General features: G+C 54.4%; 1 protein-coding gene across 4 annotated transcripts in view; it reads left to right on the top strand.

Moving 5' to 3' along the window:
• BCL2A1 (BCL2 related protein A1) overlaps window positions 1-19,393 on the top strand; it is a 57,809-nt gene that overhangs the window by 17,949 nt on the left and 20,467 nt on the right. The window contains exon 3 of one of the 4 annotated variants that reach the window (XR_006292989.1): window positions 3,777-3,831. The exons of the other annotated variants lie outside the window; for them this stretch is intronic. The gene's annotated coding sequence lies outside the window, so the exon portion shown is untranslated. Of the gene's footprint in view, window positions 1-3,776; window positions 3,832-19,393 lie in introns of those variants that run through there. 4 annotated transcript variants of the gene reach the window in all.

The following is a 19,393-nucleotide window of genomic DNA, read 5'->3' as shown; positions in this document are numbered from 1 at the left end:
TTAGACCTCAGTTCAAAGGTCACCTCCTCGGCGGAGGATTCCCTGCCCCCTTGACCAGTTTAAGGTCCCATTATGATGCTCTCATAAAAACCTGTCATTTTCCTTTCATAGCACCTGTAATTATGTATTTCTTAGTGGGACTATTTCACTAATGTTGGTCCTCCCAATCACCTGTGTAGAAACTCATTTTTTATAGTTTTTACACTGTTTAGCACATGGTAATGGTTTAATAAATACAAATTGGATGGATGGAGGATGGATGGATGGATGGATGGATGGATGGATGAGTGGGTGGAAGGATGGATAGGTGGGTGGGTAGATGGAAGGAAGGATGGATAGGTGGGTAGATGACAGGGATGGACGGATGGATGGATGGATGGATGGATGGATGGAAGGATGGATGGATGGATGCATAAGTGGGTGGATGGAAGGATGGATGGATAGATGAGTGGGAGGAAGGATGGATAAGTGAGTAGATGAAAGGATGGATGGATGGATGGATGGATGGATGGATGAGTGGGTAGAAGGATGGACAGGTGGGTGGGTGGGTGGATGGATGGATGGATGGATGGAAGGATGGATGGATAGATGAGTGGGTGGAAGGATGGATAAGTGAGTAGATGAAAGGATGGATGGATGGGTGGATGGATGGATAAGTGGATGAATGGAAGGATAGTTGGGTGGATGGATGGATAGATGAGTGGGTAGAAGGATGGACAGGTGGGTGGGTGGATGGATGGATGGATGGATGGATGGACGGATGGATGGATGGATGGACGGATGGATTGTTGAATGGATGGTCAGTCAGTTGAATGGATGGATGGATTGAAGGTGGATGGATGGATGGTTAGTTGGATGAACTGGAACTGAGGCATAGTGAAGGCAGGGACCAATTAGGGGACTGATCCAGGAGTCAGGGAAGGAAGGAGGTGAGGGTCAATGTATAAGCCAGAGTAGTAGAAGTGGGAAAGTTGAGGAGAGGATTGACAGGAAGGAATCTGCAGGATTTGGCCTCTGGTTGAATGTCAGGAGCAGTGCAGAGGGAGGAACACAAGGTGACAACCAGGATTCTGACTGAAGGCTAGGGAGACTGAAAGTAAGAAAGAGAGGTGCCTGGGCGGCTCAGCCAGTTAAGTGTCCAACTCTTGGTTTTGGCTCAGGTCCTGACCTCAGAGTCTGTGGGTCGAGCCCCGCGTTGTGCTCTCTGCTGACAGTGCAGAGCCTGCTTGGGAGTCTCTGCCTCCCTGTCTCTCTGCCCCTCCCCGCTCACGTGCTCTCTCCCTGTCTCAAAAATAAAATAAATAAACAGTAAAAAAATAAAAATGAAAAAAATAAAAGAGAACAGGTTTGGAGGTGTGGGACAAAGATGTCCTGCCAAATTTGAGGTACCTGCTGAGGCAACAAAGTGGGCATTTTAAATTCTTTTTGGCCACTGCGAAAGTTAGGATAATACCAGCTTCCCTGAGAGAGAAACTCCACCAGACCAGCGGCCTAACGTAATACGAGCTTTTATTTAAAACATTCTCTTTGGTCCCCGTGATAGTCTGGTACACGTATTCCTGTTCAGCCTGATGACGTGCTGACACAGAGGTTTAGGGACCCAGGGTCCTTGCATCTTGTGGTTCCACCATCTCCTTGGGCCTCAGAGCTGAGGGGAAGAGACAGGAGAGCACTCACCGGCTTCTCAGCCACCTCGGCCCCAGAGGACCACCCGTGAGGAGAGCCTACCTCACACCGTACAGCCAGAGGTCCAGACTTGCTTTCTCAGGCTTCCTGGAGTCCGGAGCACAGACACCGGACCAAGGCTCTGACACTCAGGCGTGCCACCCCCACACTTCGACGGGGACCCTGACCAGCAGCCCAGCGGAGCCCATCCAGTGAGGGAGCCTGCGCCCGAGGCCGTGGTGGCGGCTCTCCTGGCTGCAGCGTCCACCCACCCGCTATCCAGTGGCCCTGAGACCGTGCCTGGGTCCCCTGGTGGTGGTTCTGTGCTGTGATCTTGGACACCGTTCTCTGCTGTGTGGTCTGCTTGTCCTTCTGGAGTCTCTGAGAGCTACTTACCGCCTTTTTTTTTTCTAAGAAGTTTATTTTTTTGTTTTATTATTATTGATGTTTGTTTATTTTTGAGAGAGAGAGGGGGAGACACAGAATCCCAAGGCAGGTTCTGCCTGGACAGCAGAGACCTGACGCAGGACTCAAACCCACGAACCGCGAGATCATGACGTGAGCCAAAGGTGGATGCTTAACCGACTGAGCCACCCAGGTGCCCCTACTTAATATCTTTTTATTTTTTAATGTTTATTTATTTTTAAGAGAGAGAGAGAGGGGGGACAGAGAATGAGCGGGGGAGGGACAGAGAGAGAGGGAGGCACAGAATCTGAAACAGGCTCCAGGCTCTGAGCTGTCAGCACAGAGCCCGACGCGGGGCTCAAACTCACGGACCGTGAGATCATGACCTGAGCCGAAGTCGGACGCTTAACTGACTGAGCCCCCCAAGCCCCCCAAGAAACTTCCATTTTATTTTATTTCTTTTTATTTATTTTTTAAAACGTTTATTTTTTTGATAGAGACAGAGCATGAGCAGGAGAGGGGCAGAGAGAGGGAGACACAGAATCCAAAGCAGGCTCCAGGCTCCGAGCTGTCAGCACAGAGCCCGACGCGGGGCTCAAACTCACGAACCGTGAGATCATGGCCTGAGCCAAAGTCAGACGCTCAACCGACTGAGCCACCCAGGCACCCCTACTTAATACCTTTGTAAATAAAGTTTTTCTGCGTACATTTGCCAGCGGTGTTTTCTGTTGCTTGTGAGCAGACAGACCAAGAGTAAGTATACGGTAGCAGCTGGAGGCCCTGAGCTTGGGAGACTTGGGCCAGAGCCTCCCCTGGAGGTGTTTGCAGCCATGGGAGGGGACAGGGTGGCTCTGGGAGTCTGTGTCACCATGCTGGAAGACAGCGTGGTCTGGAGCCTCCGCACATGAGTAGGGACTAGGAGCTCACAAGGCAGGGAAGGAGCTGCCTGTGCAGCTCTGTTCCTGGTCTCCCCCCCCCACCCCTCCCCGCCCAAAGGCCCTGCCTGGGGGTTTGCCCTTTGGGAAATCAACTCCTAGTCCAAGAAGATAAATCCGTCTTTTCTTCAGGCCGTGGTGTCTTTCGTGGTAACTTTCTCATTCTTCTTTAAGGACAGAGTTCTGTAGTCTTTTTTTTTTTTAAGTTTATTCATTTTTGAGAGAGAGCAAGAGAGCATGGGGGAGGGGAAGGGAGGGTAGAGAGAGAATCCCAAGCAGGGCTCCACGCTGTCAGTACAGAGCTGGACATGGGCTCGAACTCACAAACTGTGAGATCACGACCTGAGCCGAAATCAAGAGTCGGGACACTCAACCGACTGAACCCCCGGGGCGCCCCCAGAGCTCCGCGGTCTCAAGGCCACCCCAGAAGACTCCTGTCATTATGATGACAGTTACAACACCCACTTACCTAGAGCGATGGCACCAAATGGGTGACATCGGTGACGCCCTCCCAGTGCAGCATCCTGCGTCCCCACGGCACTCTGGCCCACGGAACCCAGACACAGCCTCAGCACGCTCTCACGTTCACGGGTGCTCGCTCCCGAGATGCGGCCTGCTGCTTGCCGGTTCACACGGTGTTTTATAGATGAGAAAATTGGTAACTCGAGAGGTTAAACGACTTGCCCCAGTTTGCACATGTATGTCACAGGAGAGTCAGGATTTGAACGCAGGGATCTTTTTATTTATTTTTATTTTTATTTATTTTTTTAGTTGAGAGAGAAGAGAGAGAGAGAGCATGCGTGAGCAGAGGAGAGGAGCAGACAGAGAGAGAGACAATCCCAAGCAGGCTCCAAGGTCAGTGCGGAGCAACGTGGGGCCCAATCCCCTGCCCCTGGGGTCATGACCTAAACCGGAATCAAGAGTCAAATGCCCAACTGAATGAGCCTCCAGGCGCCCTGAAAGTGGGGATCTTGATGTAAACAAGGTGTTCCTTATCTGTGTGTCTTCTAGGTGACAAAGACCTCTTTCTAATGCATCTCAAGGGACAGAGAAAGCCAGGACCAGCCGCTGGGCCTCTAGGGATGGCCCAGCAGGTCGCACTGGCTCATTAACAGCTGGGAAATGGGATTATGGGCCAGACAAGCAGCTGCAGACTTCCAGTCTCTGCATGGAGTTTGTGCCCATGGTTGGTTCTATGTATCTGCCCACAGGGGGTAGAGGTCAGTGAACTTAAATGTCCAGAAAGATAGACCTTCAGCATCTGGAAGGTTGGGTCATAGGGGGTAGAGCCATGGCCACTCAGAGTTAAGGACAGAATTTTGTCCAACGATTCACGTGTTTTGGGGTTTTTTTTAATTTCTTTTTTTAAAAAAAATTTTTTTTCAACATTTTTTATTTTTATTTTTGGGACAGAGAGAGACAGAGCATGAACGGGAGAGGGGCAGAGAGAGAGGGAGACACAGAATCGGAAACAGGCTCCAGGCTCTGAGCCATCAGCCCAGAGCCCGACGCGGGGCTCGAACTCCCGGACTGCGAGATCGTGACCTGGCTGAAGTCAGACGCTTAACCGACTGCGCCACCCAGGCGCCCCAAATTTCTTTTTAATGTTTGTTTATTTTTGAGACAGAGAGAGACAGAGCATGAACGGGGGAGGGTCAGAGAGAGAGGGAAACACAGAATGTGAACCAGGCTCCAGGCTCCGAGCTGTCAGCACAGAGCCCGACGCGGGGCTCGAACTCACAGACCGCGAGATCGTGACCTGAGCCAAAGTCCGAGGCTCAACCGACTGAGCCACCCAGGCGCCCCAACAATTCACGTGGTTTTAAAAAAGCAGCCATGTCTCGTCCTTCAGGGATGGACGGCAGGCCCAGCGAAGGCAGCAGCCCACGAGGAGAGGCTGGAGCTAAAAAGGGCATTTCCAGACTCCCTTTCCCCTAAAGTACAAGATGTGGGTTACTCTCTACCAACCACATGGACTGCGTGTGACGGCGAATTGTGTAGAGAGAAGAATGTGGCAGGGACCGCGGCAGAGGCACTGCGGAGCTGGTGGCTGCCGGTGACTCCCCGAGGTCAGGGTGGCTCCTTGGAGACGGCTGGACGGCTGGCTTCCTGCCTCAGGAGCTCCTTCCCCACGCACACACGCATGTCCCGTGGCCGCCCGGCTCTGTGTTGTGGTTTTGGGAGTCCTTCCTAGAGGCGCATTCCTGTGTCTGTTTCTTTAGTCCCTCCAATGACTCTGTGATCTCTCTTTAACCCTTAATAAATACCTTTCTGGGGTGGATCCTGTGGTCTGCAGCCTAGAATCTGACCGATGCCCCACGCCTGGGAGGAATGCGTGCTGGTCACTCAGAGGCACGCTGAGCCTGGGGCAGCTCCACTGCCCTCCCCCGGGGACTGGGGTCGCGCCCCTGCCCTGGCTCCAGCTGAGCGAGTGTCTTTTTCTAAGCTAGAAGCCCATGCCCTCTGGGAGTCATACCAGCTTCCAGTTCCCGTCACTGATAGTCCTGGTAGAAAGGAAACGAGAAGGAGGAAGGGTCCATTCTGCTTCTAGAAGGAAGTTAGTGAGCTATACGTTGAGCATGTCTTTCAATAACCCTGACCCAGGGGCTGCTGGCTGCGATCTTACTATGCCCTGGTTGGGTGTAGAGTGTGTGTGTGTGTGTGTGTGTGTGTGTGTGTGTGTCCACAGGTACTTGCCTGACCCTTGTGTTGATCACGGCGTCTGTTTGCTGAATTCTGATGCCTTGCCGTCTTGAGGTGCCGGGGGAATGCCCTTCGCAGGGTTGGCCTGTTCCTGGGGACAGTAAACAAGGCACCTGGAGAGCTCCTTTCCAGTGCAAACCACATTCAGAATCCACATTCCCATCTCCCTCCTCTGTGGTGCTCTCACCGTGCAGGCCACCGTCCACCTGTCCTGTAGGACCAGGTACCACACAACTAAGGACAGCCCCTATTATGCCCAGAGAGGACTGACCTTTTTAAAAAAGTTTTTTTAAATGTTCATTTACTTTTGAGAGAGACAGAGACAGAGAGTGAGCAGGGGAGGGGCAGAGAGAGAGGGAGACACTGAATCCGAAGCAGGCTCCAGGCTCCGAGCTGGCAGCACAGAGCCCGATGCGGGGCCCAAACTCACGAACCGTGAGATCATGACCTGAGCTGTAGTCTGAACCGCCTGAGCCCCCCAGGTCCCCCCAGAAGTGGCTGAGATTACTCAAACTAGCCCATCTTCAGCCTTCTCACCCTGCCTCACCTGTTCCTTCCCCAATTTCCCCCCCATCCCCTCTGTCTCCTGACCGTCCCTGGTTCTTCTATGAGTATAACAAACTGTTTTCAATGGCAGTTGACTCCGGATCTGATGGCCTCGCCATACCTAACAAATAATTAAGCCTGTGTTTTAAAACACTCCTCTGTTCATTCATCCATCCATTGAAAGGATATCTCCTTAGGCCTCTCAAGCGTCAGGAACGATTCTAGGCCTCGAGAACCCAGTGATGCGCAAATCAGACACCGTTGCTGCCTTTGTGAAGTACGGTTGGGGCAGCAGACGTGAAACAAATCACACGGACAAGTGTATGATTATACAATACAGGTTAGACAAAAACAGGAAAAGATTACAGGGTGCCGTGTGAGCACAAGGGGGCAGGATGTGGCTTCTAAACTGAAACCTGAAGGGGGGCCTGGGTGAAGAGTGGAGAGAACATCTAAGGAGACAGAGCAGCATGTACTAAGGCCCTGGGGCAGGAGAAGGCATGGGGTGGCCAGCGCACCCTGCATGAGAAGGCGCAGGCCTCAGACCTCCTGTGAGGCTGGCAGGAAGCCTCAAAGGGCATCTTAAGGACTTTGGAATTCTTCCTAAAAGTAACCCCACACCTTTGAAGGGTCTGTAGAGAGATGTCTAGTTTACTTTTTAAAAGACCACTTGGGGGCGCCTGGGGCTCTGTTCGTTAAGCATCTGACTTGGGCTCAGATCATGATCTCATGGTTCCTGAGTCTGAGTCCCATATTGGAGTCCTGCTTCTCTCTCTCTGCCTCTCCCTCATTTGCGTCCTTTCTCTCAAAAAACAAACAAACAAAAAAAAGCCACGGGCACCAGGGGGCAGAGTGCAGGGCGCTGGGGAACGGGGGCGCAAGAGGTCAGGGAAAGGGGTGAGTCTGAACTGTGTCTGAAGTTTGCGGCCTTGGCTGGGTGTAGGGGTGGCGGAGAGGGAGGGGTGGGGGCCGCCGTGCAGCTCCCGTCTAGACCTCGGTAGGGCTTGTGGTCCAGACGGCCCCGGGTCTCTCCTCGTAACCGTAACCGGCCCTGCCCGGACAAGCCCCAGGCCCAGCCCCTGCCCCGGCTTCCCTCCCGGGGGCGTGAGCACTGCCAGTGGACATTGTGAAGGCATCTCTGGCCCAGCGCCTCTCCCTGCCCTCGACCTGGGACCTCGCCCGGAGCCGCCCTCAGCTGCCCTGACTCCCGCAGAAGGGTAACAAGATACGAATTTTCTCCTTTCCCCCTCTTTAATGCTCCTTGAAAGAGTCCTGTCCCCTCTTTGGGGAGTGGGGAGGCAGGGTAGAATTATTTCCAGGACTAATACGACATCTTCTCTCCAGGGAGTACAAATCCGTCATCGGTCATTTATGATTTATTTATTTATTTATTTTAAATTTTCTTTAATGTTTTTATTTATTTTCGGGAGCCCGACAGAGTGCAAGTGGGGGAGGGGCAGGGAGAGAGGGAGACACAGACTCTAAAGCAGCTCCAGGCTCCGAGCTGTCAGCACAGAGCCCGACGCCGGGCTCGAACTCACAAACCATGAGATCACGACCTGAGCCCAAGTTGGTCGCTCAACCGACTGAGCCACTCAGACGCCCCCTGGTAATCCTGTTTTTAAAACACGGACCCCCCCCCCCCCCCCCAGCTACCGTCCCCCCGGCCAGCCCTTGCACGGTGAACTAATTTTTCTGTTGCCCGAGAAATGAAGCTGGCTGTTTTTTTAAAAAGCACATTTACGGAGGTGAAATTTACATACAATAAAATGCACCCATTTAAAGTGTATAATTTGCTGTGGGTTTTTTTTTTTTCCAGTTCAGTGGGTTTTTACAGTGTCAACACCATGTAACTGCCAGCCAACACGATCAGGATATAGAATGTTTCCATCGCCTCAGAAAGTTCCCCGTGCCCTTTGCAGTCGGTTCCGGGCCCCGGGAAACCACCCATGTGCGTGCTTTCCGGTTATGAGATCGGCTTTGCCTATTCAAGAATGTTCTGTGAGTAGAATCATATAGCAGGTAATTTTTTGGTGTCTGGCTTCTTACACTTAGCATAATGTTTTAAAACGTCCCCCGGGGTTGCGCGTATTAGTAACGCATTCCTTGGCACAGATGCGCCATTCTGTGTATCCAGCCCCCTGACGGGGGCGTTAGGTTGTGTCCGGCTTGCGGCAGTTATGAATGAAGCTGCCATGAGCATTTGAGCACACTTCCTGGGGTGGATATATTTTTGTTTCTCTTGAGCAAAATACAACCGTGGAATTTTGAGGTTGCAGGTTCACCCTGCCCTACTTTGTTCTCTCCTTCCCGCCGGCCCTGTGAATGCGGTTGTCCCACGTCCTCACCATACCTGCGCTCAGTCTGCTCTGTCTCTTGTGTTGCAGGTGTTCTAGTGGGTGTTGAGGGGTGGGCTGGTCGACTTGTTGTTATTGAATGGTAAGAGCTCTTTATATATTCTGGGTACAAGTCTGTTGTCAGGTATGTGATGTATTGCAATTTTTTCCCCCTCTCCATCTGTGACTTGTCGTCTTACTCTCTTAACGGCGTCATTTGCACATTTTAATTTCAATGGGGCCCAGTTTATCAGGGTTTTTTTTTTTTTAATGGTTTATGAGACCTTCTGGCTTCTTTGTGATCATGCTTTTCCTGATAGGAACTGCAGGGTTATTGTGAGAAAAAATGAGAGAATAAGGTCTTTGGTTCCTATGGGGCAAAGAAATGTGGGTAGGAATTTGGGGGGGGCCTGGGGAGGGAGAAACAATTAGGAGGGAGGTTCCAGTGTCAGGATGGCACCCTCACTGGAGAATCACTGAGGCTTCTGCCCCAGTGAGCTGTTCCACCACCCCCTGGAGGGAACCCACCTACACTTCTGGTTCCACCAGCTTGCGGCAGCATTCCGTGGCACACAAAAATGCAGAACGCATACCACAGATAGAGTAGGGAGGCCCGAGACCTCTGATCTTGCTTCTTGAACTGCTCCTAGAACATTCTTTTGGGGTCCGGCCTCCTGCCTCCCACGATCTGAAGTCCATTTCCATCCCTGCTCGGGGCCTCCCTCAGTCCCGGGCAGCCCCTCCTGTCAGCACGCCCTGTCCCTTCCTCCACCTCCAGCCTTTTTATGCCATCTGTCCATTGGCCCCTCCTGTCCCCCAGCTCGGGGGGGTGGGGGAGGACGTCCTTCGGAACCCCACCACCTGCCTGCTCAGGCCCGCAGGCTGACGGCGGGGAGGGATGGGGGGCTCTGTGCCTCCATTCTGGAAGGTGCAGCCGCGGGCCACGCTCTGTCATGATGCGCGAACACTGTCCAGACTGAACGTGTTTCCAGAGATTGCTCAAAGAGACAAAATTTTTTTCCCACTTCGCTTTTTTAAGTCACGAGGAAAACCTGTACGTGTTGAGACTATTATCACAGTGCCAGAATAGTACCTCGATTCATCAGAGGTAGAACAGCGGTGTGTACACGTTTGCTAGTAAATAGTCGATGTAACAGAGAAAAGACTGGAAAACGGGAACTGAAAAATTATTAAGTATAATTAAAATACCGTTCTCTCCAAGGATCGAAAGGTTTTTTAAAGAAAGCTTTCAAGAGGTTCAAAGTCAGCAGGCAATTAGTTGTAATGGTGCTCGAAGGCTCGAAACGAGAGACGTGAGCTAATGAAAACACTCATGAATTCAAGGGTTTGCTAAAGTTTGAAGCTAAAGGTGAACTTTTAATTTGACTCACCTTTGGTGAGGTTGATGCGAGACCCCAGGCCATCATAACCCATATGCTTCACGAAGATTCATCCTTAATGGATGATCTCTAACTCTCAAAGTGGGCAATTTTTTTTTTTTTTTACTTAATCATTTCAAATGATCTTTTTATTACACAGTAATTATAAGTGACCAAATTCCATTTTGAGCCACTTATGCCTCATTTTCTTCAATGTCATGCCAAACGTTTCAGGGCGTCAAGTTAGGGAGGCCCAGCTCTTGAACGAGAGTTATCAGTTTTGAACCGGGTTTCCCCGAAACACGACTGAGTGTGGCACAGTGATGTCCAAGTGGATGTAGCAGGTGGAAAGGGTCCAGAGCCTGCAGCCGGATGCGCCCACGGGGCACCTGCCGTGGAGACCGGAGACGGCGTTGCCGGGAGGAGGGGCCGGCCCTGGGAACGGTGGCACAGTGTGGACTGGGGACACGTCTCCCTGCACGTCCTCACGTGCCTCCCTGCCAACATCACAACTTCATGTACTCACGTCACACCAATATCCACGCCCCGAGAGCAGGGGCGGGAGGCACTGGCAGGGACGGAAGTGGACGTCATGCGCCATGGGCCATGTTGGCTGTGCGTCTGGATTCGACTGTCTGCTGTTCTACGTTTTGCTTTTATTCAGTCGGGGTGAAGGCCAAAAGCAAAGACAAAGCCAGGGCGTCATCTCTGGCCCAGGAGAGCCCACAAGAAACCACCCAAGTCCTCACGGCGGCTTTAGCACAGGGAGGAAGGTGGGACCCGGCACTACCTGAGGCCCAGGCAGGACACGGGTTCTAGGAGAGCTGGGGCCCAGGCAGAGTCAGGTCCCTGTGACACAGGGACTCTGGAATATGGGATCAGCAGCCAGACCGCCTTGTTCTGAAGCCCCTCAAGGCCCCTGGGGCCCCCAAACCTTCCCGGTCCGGGAAGGAAGGCAGCAGGGAGCCTGGCGGGTGCTGACTGACGCGCTCTAGACAATGGTGAGCACCACTGGCTCCTGCCCCCAGGTGTGTGCTCACCTTCCAGCCACTTTGAAGGGTGTTTGCTTACACTCCTTGCTCCTCTAATGATGGGAGACGGAGAGACGAAGCCTTCCGAGGGGTTCAGCCAGTCCGGGAAGTCCGTGGTGAGGGGCCGAGGTGCAGGGGAGGAGGGGAAGGCACCGACCGCCCCAGGCCTCTGGCACACGGGCCTGTCCCTCTGCTGTCCCTCTTGGGGCCACCGTCCCCGGGCCCACCTGGCAGAAGCCCTGAACGGTCTGGCCTTTTCACGCTTGGCAGCCGCGGGGACCTGCCCCACCCACGACATCACCTGGTCCTGTTGCCAACGGCCCTAAATGTCTTCAAGCCTTTGCCAGCCTTGGCGCGGACTCCGTGCCGACTGCGGTGGGGGCGTGGAGCCAGTCCCCCGGTGACGCGTGAGGGACCCTCACCAGGCAGAGCGCGCTCTCCGGGCTGCCCGGCACCAGGCGGAGGTGCGGGGCGGGACGGTTGGGGGCGGGGCAGAGAAGCCAGAGACCTGATAGTGGCGCCCCCTAGGGGCCCTCCGATCGAGGCGGAAGGAAGCCTTGCTCGAGTCTGACGTTGCCGGCGTGCACGTCTCCGGGATAAAGTCCCGGGTCCCTACAGTAAGTATATTTATATTTTTAAACTTGAAAGTTACAGGAAAAAGTGATTTGGGAAACGCTGTCCCCGCCAGGAGGTGGAGCTTTGTGCAGAATAGAAGGGGCGTCCCTTCCTCCCGCAGAGGCGGCACGCGCGGGGGTGAACACCTTTGCCCTCTGGGCTGGGTGCCCGCGTGTGGGCACAGCTCAGGGCCTCGCGTGGTGGCTCACGGGCCTTCACAGCTGGCCCGGAATTCTCCTCCTGGTGTCACCCCCCTCTTTGCTGCGGGGCCAGCAGCCGGCCGTCCCGCCCCCACCGGGCCCGGATCCTCGGCCTCTGATGCCCTTCTCCCGCCTGTGACTCTCCTGCTTCCCCCGCGCTGCCCGGGAGGACCGACATATTTTCTGCCCCGCGCCCCGACCCGGTAATTTTTAAGCCTCTTCTAAAAAATATATTGTGAGGGGCGCCTGGGTGCCCCGGCCGGTTGAGCGTCCGACTTCAGCTCAGGTCATGATCTCACGGCCGGTGAGTTCAAGCCCCGCGTGGGGCTCTGTGCTGACAGCTGGGAGCCTGGAACCTGCTTCGGATTCTGTGTCTCCCTCTCTCTCTGCCCCTCCCCTGCTCATGCTCTGTCTCTCTCCAAAATAAACATTAAAAAAATGTTTTCAAATAAAAAAATACTAAAAAATACTGTGAAACGTAACACTCCCTCAGAAAAGCATAGAAAACATATATTCCCAGTTCTGTAAATTATTATGAAGCGGATATCCAAGCAACCAGCAATCAGCGCAGGAGATGGAACGTTCCGGGCCTTCTCCCCCCTCCGCTTCCCTTCCCCCAGAGCCTTCTCTGACTACAGTTGTCTCCATCATGCCGACTTCTAGGGAAATTTCTTCCTGGATTTTTCCTTTCACCGCACAGGATTGCCAGCCTGAGTTCTACGGCTTACCGTCGCCCGTTTTGAACCGTTTGTAAATGGACTCGCACAGCGTGCACCCTTGTGTTTTGTGTCTTTGGCTCAGTTTTGCGTTTGTGAGACTCATCTGGGTCGCTGTGCGTGGCTGTGGCGGTTCGCGTAGACCGCTGTGTAGATTCCGGCTGCATAGACAGACCCCCTGTTTCTGACCTATTCTACGGTGCTTGACATGGAATTGTTTCTAGTTTCCGGCAGTTAGGAACGCTGCCGCTGTGAGCCCGGAGCCTGTCTCCCGCTCGGCGCGCACGGGCGTCCCGCCGGGTGTGGGCCTCGGGGTGGGATTCTCGGGTTCGGGGTCTGACACGTCCACAAACCAGTCAGCCGCCGCTGTCTGCACCTACCAACACTTGGCGCTGTGGGCCTTTTCCGTTTTAGCCACTCTGGGGGCGTGAGTGGCCTCACCCAGCGTTTCCCTGACGGTTAGGCTCTTGCTCGTTTTTTGCTGTGCGTGCTGTCCTTTTCATTCCATATTCTGCACACGTATACGTATACACGTACGTACGGAAAACGTACACGTATTTTATACATACATGTATGTATAAGGCGCGTATAATAAAATATACTTCTATTTTATGTGTATATATTATATACACTTCTATATTTACGTGTATACACATACATCTATGTATGTAAGCCTTTTATTATACGTACGTGTGTAAGGTGTGCATATACGCGTGTAATCGGTTCTCTGTGTAACACGGATATGATGCTCTGCGTTACCAGTATTGCGAACATCCCACTCAGGCCCGTCATTCCCTTAACAGATCCTTTGATGAAGAGTCGTGCTTAATTATCATGTAGTCAAATGTATCAGTCTTTTCCATATTGGTAGTGCCTTGATGTCCTGTTTAAGAAGCATTTGTCGGGGCGCCTGGGTGGCGCAGTCAGTTAAGCGTCCGACTTCAGCCAGGTCACGAACTCGCGGTCCGTGAGTTCGAGCCCTGCGTCGGGCTCTGGGCTGATGGCTCAGAGTCTGGAGCCTGTTTCCGATTCTGTGTCTCCCTCTCTCTCTGCCCCTCCCCTGTTCATGCTCTGTCTCTCTCTGTCCCAAAAATAAATAAACGTTGAAAAAAAAATTAAAAAAAAAAAAAAGAAGCATTTGTCATGGGGCGCCTGGGTGGCTCAGTTGGTTGAGCGACCAACTTCGGCTCAGGTCATTATCTCGCGGTTTGTGAGTTTGAGCCCCGTGTCGGGCTCTGGGCTGACAGCTCGGAGCCTGGAGCCTGCTTCGGATTCTGTGTCTCCCCCTCTCTCTGCCCCTCCCCCATTCGTGCTCTGTCTCTGTGTCAGAAATAAATAAACATAAAAAAAATTTTTTTAATTAAAAAAAAAGTATTTGCCATGAATACGTTATTGATAGTATCTAGTAGGAGCTTTTAAAAACTTTTATTTTTTATGATATATTCTTCTGCATTATATTTTTAGAGACATTCTATCAGATCTTTTTTTTTTTTTTAATTTGGAGAGAGAGAGAGAGAGAGAAAGAGAGGGAGAGATTGTGCACGAGTGAGGGAGCAGCAGAGAGAGAAGGAGAGAGAGACAGTCCCAGGCAGGCTCCACGCTCGGTGTGGAGCCCAACACGGGGCTCGATCCCACACCCCTGGGATCATGACCTGAACTGAAATTGAGAGTCGGATGCTCACCTGACCGAGCCACCCAGGCACCCCCCTGAAAACTGTTTTAAATCGAGGTGTATCACATGTAAAGTGTGTAAAGTGTGCGAGCTTAACTGTGCAGCCCGGTGAATTTTCACACAGGTATATGCTCCGGTCAGCACACTCGGCTCCAGATAGGTATTTCTGGCGAACCAGACGGCTTCCGTGTCCGGTCAGGTACGGCCCCCTCCCCCAAGACAAACACCGTTCTGCTTGTTTCTCTTCTGTCTTGTGGCTGGACTTCTGAGCCTCAGACTCCGGTCTCGGGCTCTATGGACGCGTTGTTGCGAACATTCTTGCACGTGTGTTCTGGTGGGCAGAGCATGGGTCTCTCATGGGTGTTTGCCGCATCCTAGGAGCGGGACGGCCGGGTCGTGGTGTTGATGGTGGACAGCACCAGACCTTTCCCACGGTGACTGTACCAGTTTACGCCCCAAAGACCACGTCCCCACCAGCACTTGGAATTGTCAGACTCTTTTTTTGTTTGTTTTCAAGTTTATTTCTTCATCTTTTTATTTTTTTATTTATTTTTTATTTTTTTTTCAACGTTTATTTATTTTTGGGACAGAGAAAGACAGAGCATGAACGGGGGAGGGGCAGAGAGAGAGGGAGACACAGAATCGGAAACAGGCTCCAGGCTCCGAGCCATCAGCCCAGAGCCCGACGCGGGGCTCGAACCCACGGACCGCGAGATCGTGACCTGGCTGAAGTCGGATGCTTCACCGACTGCGCCACCCAGGCGCCCCGTTTCTGTGACTAATTTCACTTAGCATAATACCCTCCAATTCCATCCACGTGGTTGCAAATGGCAAGATTTCATTCTTTTTGACTGCCGAGTAATACTCCATTGTATATATCTACCACATCTTTATCCATTCTTCCATCGATGGACATTTGGGCTCTTAACATACTTTGGCTGTTGTCGATAGCGCTGCTATAAACACGGGGGTGCATGTGTCCCTTTGAACATCTGTATCCCTTGGATAAACGCCTAGTAGTGCAACTGCTGGGTCGTAGGGAAGTTCTATTTTTAGCTTTCGAGGAACCTCCATACTGTTTTCCAGAGCGGCTGCACCAGCTTGCCTTCCCACCTGCAGTTCCCCTGCCAGATTTTAAGCCCACCGAGGAGACGGACACATCGTGCTTATCTCTGTGCTTATAGAGACTGTCATTATGTAGTGTGTGTTCAGTAAGTGTTCAGTGAACTGCATTAGTGAATCCTTCGGGCAGAACAAATAGCAGCAGAACAGGAAAAGCTGAGGGGTCACTACGTTCTCTATCGGCTTTTTTTTTTTAAGTGACAAAACACTTTTTTCGAAGGAACCCTTTCGCGGCACCCAGCCCAGCAGGCACAGACAAGAAGAGGTGCTCTGACGGAGGTGGGGGTGCTGGGAGCAGAGAGCCCCATCCCTCAGCTCCCCGGACCTCAAGGGGGTCCCCGGCTCACCACCTCTCCCAGAGCAAGTCCAGAGGCCGGACGGGAGGAAGGCCCAGCCCCGGGTCACGCTGAGCCACGGGCTCAGCTGGAGCGAACCAGCCGGTGGCGCCTCTCCGACACCCCATGGCCCTTGATGACCACCCGCTGACCCGCATTTCGTCCCCCTTGTTGGTCTGGCCGGTTTCTTAAAAAATTTTTTTTTTCAACGTTTATTTATTTTTGGGACAGAGAGAGACAGAGCATGAACGGGGGAGGGGCAGAGAGAGAGGGAGACACAGAATCGGAAACAGGCTCCAGGCTCTGAGCCATCAGCCCAGAGCCCGACGCGGGGCTCGAACTCCCAGACCGTGAGATCGTGACCTGGCTCAAGTCGGACGCTTAACCGACTGCGCCACCCAGGCGCCCCGCTCTGGCCGGTTTCAAGCCAGGCGCGAGGCTGCAGCCCTGTGAGTTAGTGGTTGTGCTTGTGAGGAGTGGGCGGCACAGGGAGAGGAGCGCTGAGCTCAGGCGGGACACCTCTCGGGGCCTCAGCTGCCCCGTCTATGAAATGGGCACAGAGGCTGGCAGCTGGTCCACCCAGCATCCCACGATGGTCCCCACTTGTGCCGTTGTGAACATCCGTGTGTCCCGTTCAGCTCCGGGGTGACGTTTCTCCTGTGGGGGCGTCAAATGTTGACCCCGTTTCCTGCACTCCGTCCGAACCCTGAACGTTCAGCAGGCTGCTCCTCTTGAACTGCTCCTGCCCGGGGCCCTGCACCTTCCGCCGGCCCCCCCGCCCCCCCGCACCCTGTGCCCGGCCCGCCTGCTTGCCCACACCCGGCACCACCCACCCGTGTGCCCTGCGCCCTGTTCTGGCCTGGCTTCCTTCCTCTACTTTGGTCTGAGACCCTCTGACGGAGAGGTCAGCAACAAAACCACTGAAACCCTTGACTTCTTGCATTTCTTGCAACTCTGGGATCCGAAGTGTTGAAAACCTCTTTTGTGTTCCTTATTACAATTACTAGCACCCAAAACAACATAAACATACTATAAATCTTTATACAAAAGTGTGCCCTTCCATTGGAAATCTCTTAATCAAATAGGGCCTTAAAAATCATTTCATCTTCGCTGTACATCCGTGGATGACTATCCTTTTTGCGAGGGTTCCTCCCCATCTGCCTTTTTATTTTATGTCCTTTACGGCCGTCAGCACCGAGAACCATTTTGTTACTGTTTAAGGAGGCAGGAGCAAAAGGGGTTTTGTTGTATAAATGCCATCCGGTCAGTAATCCGCCAAAAGCACATAGTGACCCGTCCTCGGATTGTCTTTAAGGTGAAGTTTTTCGGCTGGTTTCTTCTTAGCACCTTCTCCGCAGAGACACCAACCCTGTGAGCTGTCGCTCTGCTGGAGGTTTGCACCCCCTGGGGGCCGCGCCACCGAGGGAGGCCGGGGGTGCGGGGCGGGAGGGGAAGGAGACCTCGGGAAAGAGCGCGCATGAAGCAGGGTCCCCCCTGGAGCTCGGTGCCCGGCTGCCCTTGGGAAGCCCTCAGGTACCCTGGAGAGTCCGTGAGTCGCCCCCGGTTTCTGCGCCTTCTCGGTCTTGCGTGGGCTCCGCAAGCTCACAGACGGCGTCAGGCTCCCGTGGGCACCGCCCCCACCGCTTCTCTAGCCCCCTTCTCCCTGGGTGACTTCAGCGGCTCCCAGGACCCTGGAACTGGAAGTGTGTTAATGACCCCCAAATCCTTGCGTCCCGATGTCCAGCCGCAACGTCTCTCCTGAGCCGCGGACCCACCGGCTTGCCCCCCGTGAGTGCCCCGTCCACGCGTCACCCGCGCCGTGCCCCAGGCAGACCTTCTCCTCCCCACCAAATGTGCCCTCCTTTCTTGGGTGTCACTGCAGCACGAGTGTCCCTGACCCACGTGACCCTCCAGTGTCCCGATGCCCTTGCCACTGGCCGCTGTGCCTCTGCTCCCTGAGTCCTCTCGTCCACCGCCTGCTCCTCTCCACCCAGTGGTCTCTGCCTTGTCTGGGTCCCGAGCGTGTGTCACCGGCTGCGGGCACATCCTACCCCACCTCCATCACACTGGTCTTCTCCCGCCCGGACTCGCCCCTGCTTCCGGAATGTTCTTTCCAGAATGCAGATGTGACTGCGCGGGTGCCTTGCTTCAAGCCCACCGCAAACAGGATAAGGTCTTGCCTCAGTCCCCGGCTGCGGGACGCTGGTTTCTGCCGAGCTGCTCACAGCCCCCGCACCTTGCCCATTCCCGGGCCCAGCTCTCCGCCTGGCTGTCTCTCTGGGCAAATTCCACACAGCCTGGAGTGTCAGCTCCATCACCGTCTCATCTGGGAGGCTTTCCAGCCCAGCCCGTGTCCCCGTCTGTCCGCACACGGCACACCGTCCCGTCACTGTCACTGCCGTGAGCGACCCGAAGGCGGGTCTTCCCCGTGGGAACTTCCGAGCTTCACAGGAGGCGTCGCAGGTGAGGGGGTCCCTCACCCACGAGGGGCGTTGGCGGGGTGCACGGCGGCCGCAGAGGGAGGGGACGCCTCTGCCACCCACCAGCGGCCTCGCCCAGCCCAGCAGCCTGTCTGAGCGTCAGCCTCTCGGCCCGACAGCAGGTACCAGACGGAGGGCTTCCTGCCTCTGCTGTGTCCCACTGGGGGCCCCGAGGCATGTCATCCTGGGCGACGGGTGCCCTCCGGGAGCCCCCGTGACCACGGTCAGCGGTGACACCGAAACCCTGCCCGTGGGTCGTGGTAAACAGAGCTGACAAATGTTTGCATGACTCGTGTCCACGTGTGAATTGAAAAAGAGTCTAAACAGCATCTCACCTGTGCATTTTGGAGTCAGACGGTCCTGGATTTTAATTCCGACTGCTGCGTCGGCTGTGAGGCCTGTCGAGTCCTGGGTGTTGGACACCAGGGGACACCGTGACACCGAGGTGACAGGAGGTGACAGGAGGTGTACCTCTTACTGCCGGCCACGCGGGGGTGCAGCAAATACCGTTTCCCTCAAACATGCCTGTATCCCCTCAGAGTCCTTGACAGTTCCTGTTGTCTGTTTTGTTTTCCGGTGGCTTCTCTCTCTGTCTCGCCCACATCCCAGCCTGGGACGTCCCTGGGGCCAGCACCTGACTCTCCTCTGCCCCTGGCACCCGCTCCTGCGAGGCCCGCAGTCCTACTCGGGAGGGCCTCCTTCTGGGCCCGTTAAAACCCCCCATGGCCCAGGTCTGCGTGCTTGGCTTTGGTTGCTTCAAACTCACGACCGGGGAAACACGACAAAGCCGGAGCTGGTGCTTTCGCTGCCGGTGACCCCAGCGGCTTTCCCACCTGCACGTGCCGTTCGGAGCCTGGAGGGGCCCCGGGCCGTGCGCACCAGCACAAGCCCTCGGGGTACAAGCCCTCACTGGTGTGGGCGGGAGCCAGCAGGCTGGCAGGGAGGGGACGGGGCCAGAGAGGGCGGGGGCTGGGACCGGGCCCCTCTGTCTGGGGTTCTGAGTCCCTGTATCCTGCCGGCCCCTCTACTTGTGGGAAAAGGGGTGCGGGCATCTCCCCTAGAGGGTCCACGCCAGTGGCCCCAAGCTCCCTGTGGTGGGGGGACCCCTGAGCAGGTGGCCCTGTACTGGTGAGCAGCTCTCAAGCAGTGAGGAGGCAGCACAGGCCACGTGGCCTCCAGACCACTTTCCGGAGCCCTGGTGCTTCCTCGGGGCCACCGGGCACGGTCCCCATAATGACACGGGGACGTAGCTC

Source organism: Prionailurus bengalensis, chromosome B3 (assembly GCF_016509475.1).
Source record: "Prionailurus bengalensis isolate Pbe53 chromosome B3, Fcat_Pben_1.1_paternal_pri, whole genome shotgun sequence".
Taxonomy (NCBI): Eukaryota; Metazoa; Chordata; class Mammalia; order Carnivora; family Felidae; genus Prionailurus; species Prionailurus bengalensis.
This window is presented reverse-complemented; position numbering and strand designations above follow the sequence as displayed.